Below are 9,802 nucleotides of genomic sequence, written 5' to 3' on the forward strand. Positions count from 1 at the left end.
AGGAGAAACCTATTCATTGCTTACAAGCAGTCATCTACTTGGGCTCGCCCATCTCTTCCAAACCAGCCACAGTAAAGACCCCGAAAATACCTCTCTGGTCCAGGTGTCCGCTTGCTCTCCACACACTTCGTAATCACCTATTGATATGGAGATGGGCTACTTCTCTCCACCCCTTGCAAACACGTATAGACGTGGAGATGCACTAAGGCCAGGCAAAAGATTCTGGAAATATTGCAATTTTACCTACAATCAGCAAAACTGGATTTATTTGGGAACACAAAGAATTGCAATTCAGAACAAAATAGGACACATAAGCAATGGCAAAACCACAGTGAGGGGAAAACAAAGGAGGGGAGAGCTCTTTTATAGAAGTGGGAGAGTTGGGGGCCTGTTCTAACCACAAGTCCACTGGAGGAAACTGGGAGTCCCATGTGTAGTGGCTGTTAACTGGCTGAGTTATAACAATCTTTCATTGGCTGGGCTGTTGCCAAGCTGTTGCTGGGGTGGCAGAAACTCTCCCCTCCTCCTCCTGGGTGGTAAGGTAGCCAAAATAGTATGAGTTATAAGATGTCTGTCTGTCTCTTCCTGTGGGGTTGGCAATTGACCAGGAGTTGTGGATATGAGAGCTCCCCCTGCAGGCCTCCTGCTGTCTTGTCAATGAGGCTTCCCTTTATAAGTTTTCACAACAGAAAAAAAATCAGCAAATGCAAAGGCGCTGGGAATGAAGTATGCCTGGCAGATATAAGGAAAGGCTGGGACAAACTATGATAGTCAGAGATGAGTTAAAAAGTAGCCAAGCATCATCAAAAAACCTCAACAAAGATCCAGGGGATGCTGCAGTTGTAGCTGCATCCATCCCACCGGTTCCTGGACTTGCCATTGGAATGAAGAAGGAGATATCTAAGCTGGCCTGTGCTTTCATTAAAGCAACAAATTTGACTGGATCTATACTGTTGTAACTCAACCAAGAATTAGGAGAAGTGCAAGTTGTAGCGCTCCAAAATCTTACGACTACAGACTATCTACTGTTAAAAGAACATATGGGATGTGAACAGTTCCCAGGAATGGGTTGTTTTGATTTGTCTGATTTCTCTCAGACTGTTCAAGTACAGTTGGACAATATCCATCATATCATAGACAAATTTTCACAAATGCCTAGGATGCCTAACTGGTTTTCTTGGCTTCACTGGAGATGGCTGGTAATTATAGATCCGCTTTGGTTATGTAACTGTATTCCTATTATGTTAATGTGTGTGTGCAATTTAATTAGTAGTTAAAACCTATACGTGCTTAAGTTACTCTACAAGAAGATATGTCAAAGAAATAATCAATCCTCCCATGTTTTCTTCTGTCTGCTACCTCTATAGCTTTTCTTCTTCCTTCCTAATTACAACCCTTAAATAGAATTCGTGCCTCATATCAAATTTACCGAATATCATAATTCCTCCAAGTGGTAAAGATACCTCAAGACAAATGCTGGGCATAGAAGCCACAGGGCATAAATCTGCAAAGAAGTAAAAACCTAACCTTTTCAAACAATATGGCTTCTCTCTCACTTACCAACTTTACATTTCCCTGTATGGCCCCGGAAGATGACTGGTTAGCCAGAGATGGGTAAGATTCCTCAAGGGAGGAACAACCTAAGACAGGCACAGTCGCAGGGGGGCCATCAGGTGAGAAATTGGGGATCAACAGTGGTGAGACTTAGAACCTCACTCCCCTGTTTTGAGAGAAATCTTCTGCATCCGTGGATGTTTTAATGCCCTTGTCTAGCTTGGATTAACACATAGTCTACAGGCACACACCTGATCATCTACAATTGCTCTCTTACAACACTAAACTATGTTTTCTACCTTTATCTTGCATCTACCTACCACTTCAGCATTTTATTAAAAATAAAAATAATAATAATAATAAAGGGAGAAACGTGGGATCCACATATAAATCAAGTATAAAAATCAAACGAATATTCATATTTCACCTGATTGTTTATAGTTCTTAATGCGTGATCAAAACCGAAAGTTTCTGTGATGACTGCCCTTGTACTGTTCACCATGTAAGAACTTATTCACTATGTAAGAATTTGTTCACCATGTAAGAACTTGTTCGTTATGCTTCAGAAGATTGGAGACTGACGAGAATTAGGCTTGAGATGGATTAATGATTGTGCATTGAGCATTGACTCCCCTATACAGAATTTTATTGTTGTTAACAACCATTTGATCAATAAATATGAGAGATGCCCTCTCAAAAAAAAATTATTTTATAGTAGCTGCTAACTGCATTTGATGATATATGATCCCTTTACAGACCTTGTGATTGTATTAAGCAGGTTATATTAATTTTTGGTCATTTAAGTATGTTATATACTAAATGACAAATCATTTATTTCTGTTATTATTATATATATGTCCAAAAGATTATTGTATTCAATAATGTATTAATTCATTCAACAAATACATATTGAACCGATACTTGTATTAGGTACTGGTGTTACATAAGTGAAAAATAATAAACAATAAATATTAAAAAGTAAATTGAAAAAAAAAAGTAGCCAAGCACGAGATCACTTAGGGCCTTACAATTCATTTAGAGCCTCTGCAATGATTTTGGTCTTTGAGGGGGATGGGATGTTATAGAAGAGTTTGAGCAGGGGAGTGAGATGATTTGACTTAGATTTTAAAAGAACTACTCTGTGTGTTGAGATTAGATTTGAGGGGATAAGGATTATTAAATCCTGAATGCCATTTTTAATATGTACCTGGGTTGCATGGAAAAGTAGAGTAATAGCTTTGGTTAGTTGACCAGACATTTCTTTGGTCCTTTTTATTAATACCCAAGCTTTTTATCAGGTTGATTCATTATCCTTAAGAAAGGCTCAGAAACCTTGAGGGAAATAAGATATAAAGTCCATGAATTCCAAAGAGATAGGGAACATGCTTAGGGAAAGTTAGAGTCCTAACGACTTTTCTAAAATCAAAATAACAACATTGTTTTTTTGAGAGGGCATCTCTCATATTTATTGATCAAATGGTTGTTCACAACAATAAAATTCTGCATAGGGGACTCCATGCACAATCATTAATCAACCCCAAGCCTAATTCTCAACAGTCTCTGATCTTCTGAAGCATAATGAACAAGTTCTTATATGGTGAACAAATTCTTACATGGTGAACAGTGCAAGGGCAGTCATCACAGAAACTTTCGGTTTTGATCACGCATTATGAGCTATAAACAATCAGGTCAAATATGAATATTTGTTTGATTTTTATACTTGATTTGTATGTGAATCCCACATTTCTCCCTTATTATTATTATTATTATTTTTTTAATAAAATGCTGAAGTGGTAGGTAGATGCAAGATACAGGTAGAAAACATAGTTTAGTGCTGTAAGAGGGCAAATGTAGATGATCAGGTCTGTGCCTATAGACTAAGTATTAATCCAAGCTAGAGAAGGGCAACAAAACATCCATGGATGCAGAAGATTTCTCTCAAAACAGGGGGGGTGAGGTTCTAAACCTCACCTCTGAAAATAACAACATTTTTGACAATTTACGTGCTATTATAATAAAAATGGTGCTATGGTCTGAATGTTTATATTCTCTAAAAATTCGTTTGTTGAAATACTAAAATCCAATGTGATACTATTAGAAGATAGGATCTTTGGGAGGTTTTAGGCCTTTGGGAGGACTAAGTCATGTGGGTTTCTTCATGAATGAAATTAATGCCCTCACCTTGCGCCTTTCACCATGTGAGGATGCAGCGGAAGTTGGCAGGCTGCATCCTGAAAAAGGGCTTTCATCAGAACCTAGGACCAGCTAGCATCCTGATCTTGAACTTCCAGGTTCCAGAACTGTGAGAAATAAATTTTTGTTGTTCCTAAGCCACCCAGTCTGTGGTATTTTGTTACAGCAGCCCAAATGGACTAAGACAAATAACTAAGATTAACTGGGCATTTACTGTTTCAGGTGCCATGCAGAGCATTTTACATATTTGCCATTAACCCTCACATCCTATGATATATATATTATTATTTGCACTTACAGATGAGAAAACAGGGGCTTAGGAAATGAGAAAAGGAGAATGGGGAGTGAATGTTACTGGGGACAGAGGTTTGGGGGTTTTCTTGAAGTGATAAAAATGTTGTAAAATTGTGATGGTTGCACAATTTTATGAACCTACTAAAGGTCATTGAATTGCACACTTTACATAGATGTTATTTGAATTATAGCTCAATAAAGCTGTTAAAAATATTCAACCAGATCATTAATTGTGTTAATCATAGTGCATGGTTAGGAAATACAACAAATGTGGTATAAATAACTATAATCCTCGGGTTTCCTTAGGTTATAAGGTGAAAACTGTCTTTCTTTAGGTATAACTAAGTTCAAAGTAATGGCATTTGTTTAATCATGTAATAAATTAAGACTGTACACTCATTTAAGGGCACAAATTGAACCTCAAGTCATTGAATCCCAGTCCAACTTTTGTGGGTAAAGGTAACATATTTAAAGATAGGAGTTTATTCAATGTTGGCAAGGTTGTGGAGAAAGGGGAACCCTCCTACACTGCTGGTGGGAATGTAAATTAGTTCAAGCATTGTGGAAAGCAGTATGGAGGTTCCTCAAAATGCTCAAAATAGAAATACCATTTGACCCAGGAATTCCACTTCTAGGAATTTACCCTAAGAATGCAGCAGCCCATTTTGAAAAAGACAGAGGCACCCCTATGTTTATAGCAGCACTATTTACAATAGCCAAGATATGGAAGCAACCTAAGTGTCCATCAGTAGATGAATGGATAAAGAAAATGTGGTACATATACACAATGGAATATTATTCAGCCATAAGAAGAAAACAAATCGTACCATTTGCAACAACATGGATGGAGCTAGAGGGTATTATGCTCAGTGAAATAAGCCAGGCAGAGAAAGACAAGTACCAAATGATTTCACTCATCTGTGGGGTATAAGAACAAAGAAAAACCAAAGGAACAAAACAGCAGCAGAATCGCAGAACCCAAGAATGGACTAATAGTTACCAAAGGGAAAGGGACTAAGGAGGATGGGTAGGAAGAGAGGGATAAGGACAGGGAAAAAGAAATAAAGCATTATGATTTGCACGTATAATGTGTGTTGGGGGGGGCACGGGGAGGGCCGTACTACACAGAGAAGACAAGTAGTGATTTTACAGCATCTTACTACGCTGATGGACAGTGACTGTAATGCGATTCGTGGGGGGGATTTGGTGAAGGGGGGAGCCTAGTAAACATAATGTTCTTCCTGTAATTGTAGATTAATGATACCAAAAAAAAGGTAGGAGTTTATTAATTCATTGAACAGATAGTTAGTGAAGTTATCATATGCCAAGCATCATGTTGGAATTGAGATTACAACAGTGAATAACATATTGTCTCTGCTATCAAAAATTATGTATGTACATACATGTATAGTGTGTGTGTGTGTGTCAGCATGAAAATATGTGATACAACAGCCCGTTTACTCAGTCTTTGACTAATTGCTAGAATGTAGGGCATCCCTGAGCAAACTTAGAGATATGATAAGTTCATTGTATAAGCAGGATTACAGTTGGATATTGTCTCACTTGATGTGGACAAGAAATAGGTCTTAGCAGCCTGCAAACAGGGATGGTAAGGAGGTTTACATGTGAGCCCCTTAAATAGTAAGCTGTTGAAAGAGAGCCCTATTTGCCTAGTTGTGGTGCCATGAACTCTGGGAGGTCCTTGTGCTTCTCTCCAAGAGCAAAGTATGATAGGTTTCCTTCTCCTCCATCTTCCCAAATATGGAGTAATGCTTAACACACAGTAGTGAGTAACCAAGACTCAGCTGAAAGGCAAAATGAAACAAAACAATTAGGGTATTTATTTTATTTTTCTCTCCCTCCACCCCTACCACCCACCCCCACTTTTAAAATGACTATTTGTGGGTCATTTAGCCACTAGCAATTTCATCAGAAATCTGGAAGAAGTTATAAAAAAAAGATAAAAAATTGTCAGTTTTATTATCAGCTAAGAGGTCTGGCAAAGGAGTATCGATAATGAGTTATAACTATAGCTAACTTTCAGTTCTGTCATTTCTTGTATTGTTTTATCTTTACCCTCAATATCCAGGGGGGTTCTGAGTATTAGACAAAGTATACTGTATGTGGTTATATTCCTACAGCAAATGTAATTTTTTTTTGTTACTTAATCTGGTGATTATTTTATTTCTCCAGGCCTCAGTTAGAGATATTCCTAATTGCTAATATTTTATAACGTAAGGACTACCCAGATACATGATCATTAAGTTTTTGATGTTGGGTGAAACAATTTGAAAATTTCTCCTGGTCTACATTGTCCATAGTCTCTTTATTCCCACATTACAATGGAAGCTTAGGAGGTAACTGTTATCAGTTATCTATTGTCTCAACAATGCTTCATAACAACCACAAAATCACAGAAGCATAGAAGTATTTATTCTTCACATACCTGGAGTGGTTGGATAGGTGATTCTGCTGATCTTGGTCAGGCTTATTTATAGATCTAGGGATGGTGTACTACTGGATCATCTAAAATGGTCTTGGTTGGGACAATGGAGGTGAGTTGGTTTTGCCCCATGTGTCTGTCATTTTCTAGGAAGCTAGCATAAATATATTCTTTTGATGATGACTGCAGAGGGCAAAAGCATAAGTGGAAATAGGAAGTCTCTGCTTACATCACAGTCAAAGCATGTTAAATGAGTTACACTGGGAGGATATTACAAGGTTGCATGGCAAAGGATGTTGTAAGGAGTTTAGATCAACTACAAAGTTACAGGAAACAGTCCTAAGATGATACTCTCACTTCCAACACCAACTGCAAGTTCAAGGGTTTCCCAAAACCATTCTCAGCTTCTACAGAAGGACCCACAGAACTCACTGAAAGCTATATACTCATGGTTATGGCTTATTACAGGGAAAAGATACAGATTAAAATTGGCCAAAGGGAGAGCACATAAGGTGGAATCTAGGGAAACACCGAATAAGGAACTTCTCTTGTTCTCTCCCGTAGAGTCAGGATGCATTACTTTCCCAGGATCAATAGGAGACAATACATAACAGGATTCTGCCAACCAGGGAAACACCTGAGTATTTGTGTCTAGAGTTTTTCTGGGGCACCATTACACAAAGTCCCCACCTTAAATCATACTGTTGCTCTTTCTGGTGTGGACAACCCCTACTTTAAAACTATTGGGTGTGGCCAACCCCCACTCTAAATCAACATGGTTAAATTATCCAGTGTGACCCAAGGCTCCCAGGCAAACAAAGACACTTCTCTAGGGCATGAGATTACCTCCCAGAAATCAAAGGCAAAACTGGACCTCATTTTGGGCAAGATAAATTTTTTTACTACATAGGTGTGAATACAGGAAGTAGGGAAAAATGTGGACTTTAATCTATCAAAATAGCCCTATTAGAAATATTCCCTAAATTAGTATAGGATATGAAGTAGTGTTCTTTAACTTCAAGATTGACTTCAGAACCAACATTAACCACAGACTAATTACAGATGCTCTTAGTAAGCATCCTTCTCTTTATCCCTTGAGCCCTTTAAGATTAGCATTAATCATTCCATTTCATAATTTTTTTTAAAGTCATTGAAACAGGTCTAAAACTCATCAACTTTGACTCTATGATTAAAAAACAACACAACAAAACCTCACACAGTTCTATACTATACAGCATCCAATGATGATTGTTCATATTAATATGGTACTTCCTACTCTTCCAAGAATTTACAGAACAACTATCTCAGTTGAGTCTCATAATGTCTTTGCATGGTTGTTAGGACAAATATTATGGCCATCTGGTGAATGAAGAAATTTCAGCATGAAAGTTCAAACAGCTCACTCAGGGACACCCTCCTATACTATTAATTGCAGACTAGAAGCTGGGCTCTCTGATTCTACCAGTGCTGCTTCCAGGACAAGTTTTTCTTCCTACCAAATACTATAATTCTATGACTGAATGAATTCCAAGTCCTAAATTCTGAGTTTCATTTCACCAAATAGAGATTTCTGGCATTTATGCCTGGTTTTTTTGAACTCTTGACAAGTTCATTTGGGTGGAAGAATGCATGAACTGGCCAAGCTCTACAAATCTTTCAGATAGCCAAGTCAGATGCTGTTTGTTTATAAGCAGAAACATTCTCCTGAAATGTAACTTATCGTTTTCAGTAAAATATTTTTAAAATTTGTAAGCATTTCCTATACTTGACAGAATAGCTATTGGATATTCCCCTGCAAGCTATAATACTTGAAAATATGTTATATTTAGGACTCAAGCTGTTTATATTCAAAGAGGGATACATTGCTAAGGAAAGGCACCAGAAAATGGAAAAGGAGTAAATGGAGTCTGATATAGCTGTTATACTATTCATAAATCATTCACAACCAAAATCATAAATTAATAAATAGTAAGTTAATAAATAGCTGTGCCTTACTTACCAATATATTTTCAATGCCTGGTGTATTATAGGTGCTCAAAAAATACATATTTGTTGAACGAATTAGTAAGTGAATAACTGAAGGAGGCTTTCTTATTAAAACAGTTGCTTGGTAAGAGGTGGTATTCTCCTGCCACTGTGGTTCCCCTTTTGGAAAAAAAGTACATCTCCTTTGAGAATGAGAAATTGGGTTCAAAACGAGAACAGTTGAGAGCTGCATTAGAGTCTTCTTTAAAATAACTGGTAAAACTAGGGCTAGGGCACTACATCAATTAAGATGTGCTGAGTTACTTGCAACCGAGATTTAAGAGAACCCAAATTTAATTTGTTTAAGCAATAAGGTTGCTTATTAGCTTGCATAGCTAAAACATTCAATGGTAGTTCAAGCCTGATACCACTGGATTGAGGTTTTGCTCAGTCTCTCTGCTCCGATGTATTTCACATGTTGGCTTGTTTGTCCTCAAGCTGGCTTTCATCATGGTAGAAAAACTGCTGCCAAATCTGGGGGCAATTTACTTTCTTAATCCTATTCAGACAGAGTATGTCCATCTTTAGCCATGAAGCAAAAACATTGCTCTTCACTCTGCTTGGATCAATTTAGCCTACAATCTTCATTTTCTGAGCCCCTAACCAAACAATTCCTGAGGTCAAAGGAATGTCATGAATTGTTTGGGCGGGGGGTTAAGTGCCCGTCTCTAAGCCAATCACTGTGGCAAGTCAGATTATTACATTGTTACTGATGTGAATCAGGCTTATCAGGGTGAGGGGCTGCCCCTGATTTGGGAGTAAATTAAGTTTCTTGAATCTGCAGTTTAATATATTTTTTTATTTTTGAAGTGTTCTCTGTCATTATCTCTGCAAATATTTCTAAAGTCCCACTTTTTCTCTCTTCTCCTTCTGGGACTCCAACTACACATATGTAGGATTGTTTGATGTCTCACAGCTTTTGGATGAATATTTTTCACTTTTACTTTTACTCTTTGTATATATGTATCTGCTACTTTTCAAAAGTTCATATAACTCACTTCACTTTAATGAAAGACCTACACTTGGTATTTGCTAACTGAAAGAAATCTAAAGACGATTTTCACTCATACAAGAAAAGGCAAAAAGCAAAAATAGTGTTATTTGTTTTGCAGTGAGCTGTTATAGAGGTTGCATGCACCCTGAGCAGTGAGAGTGGCCCTGCCAAGTTCTGTCCCTGGGAACCACACTCAGCATCTCAGCATCAAGCTGCCATAGTTTTGAGCTGTGTCTGTGAGCATCTGTGCTTTATCTCTATTTCTGCATCCATTATCAATAAGTGTCCTAAGGTATCAG

This window comes from Manis javanica, chromosome 7 (assembly GCF_040802235.1).
Source record: "Manis javanica isolate MJ-LG chromosome 7, MJ_LKY, whole genome shotgun sequence".
NCBI lineage: Eukaryota > Metazoa > Chordata > Mammalia > Pholidota > Manidae > Manis > Manis javanica.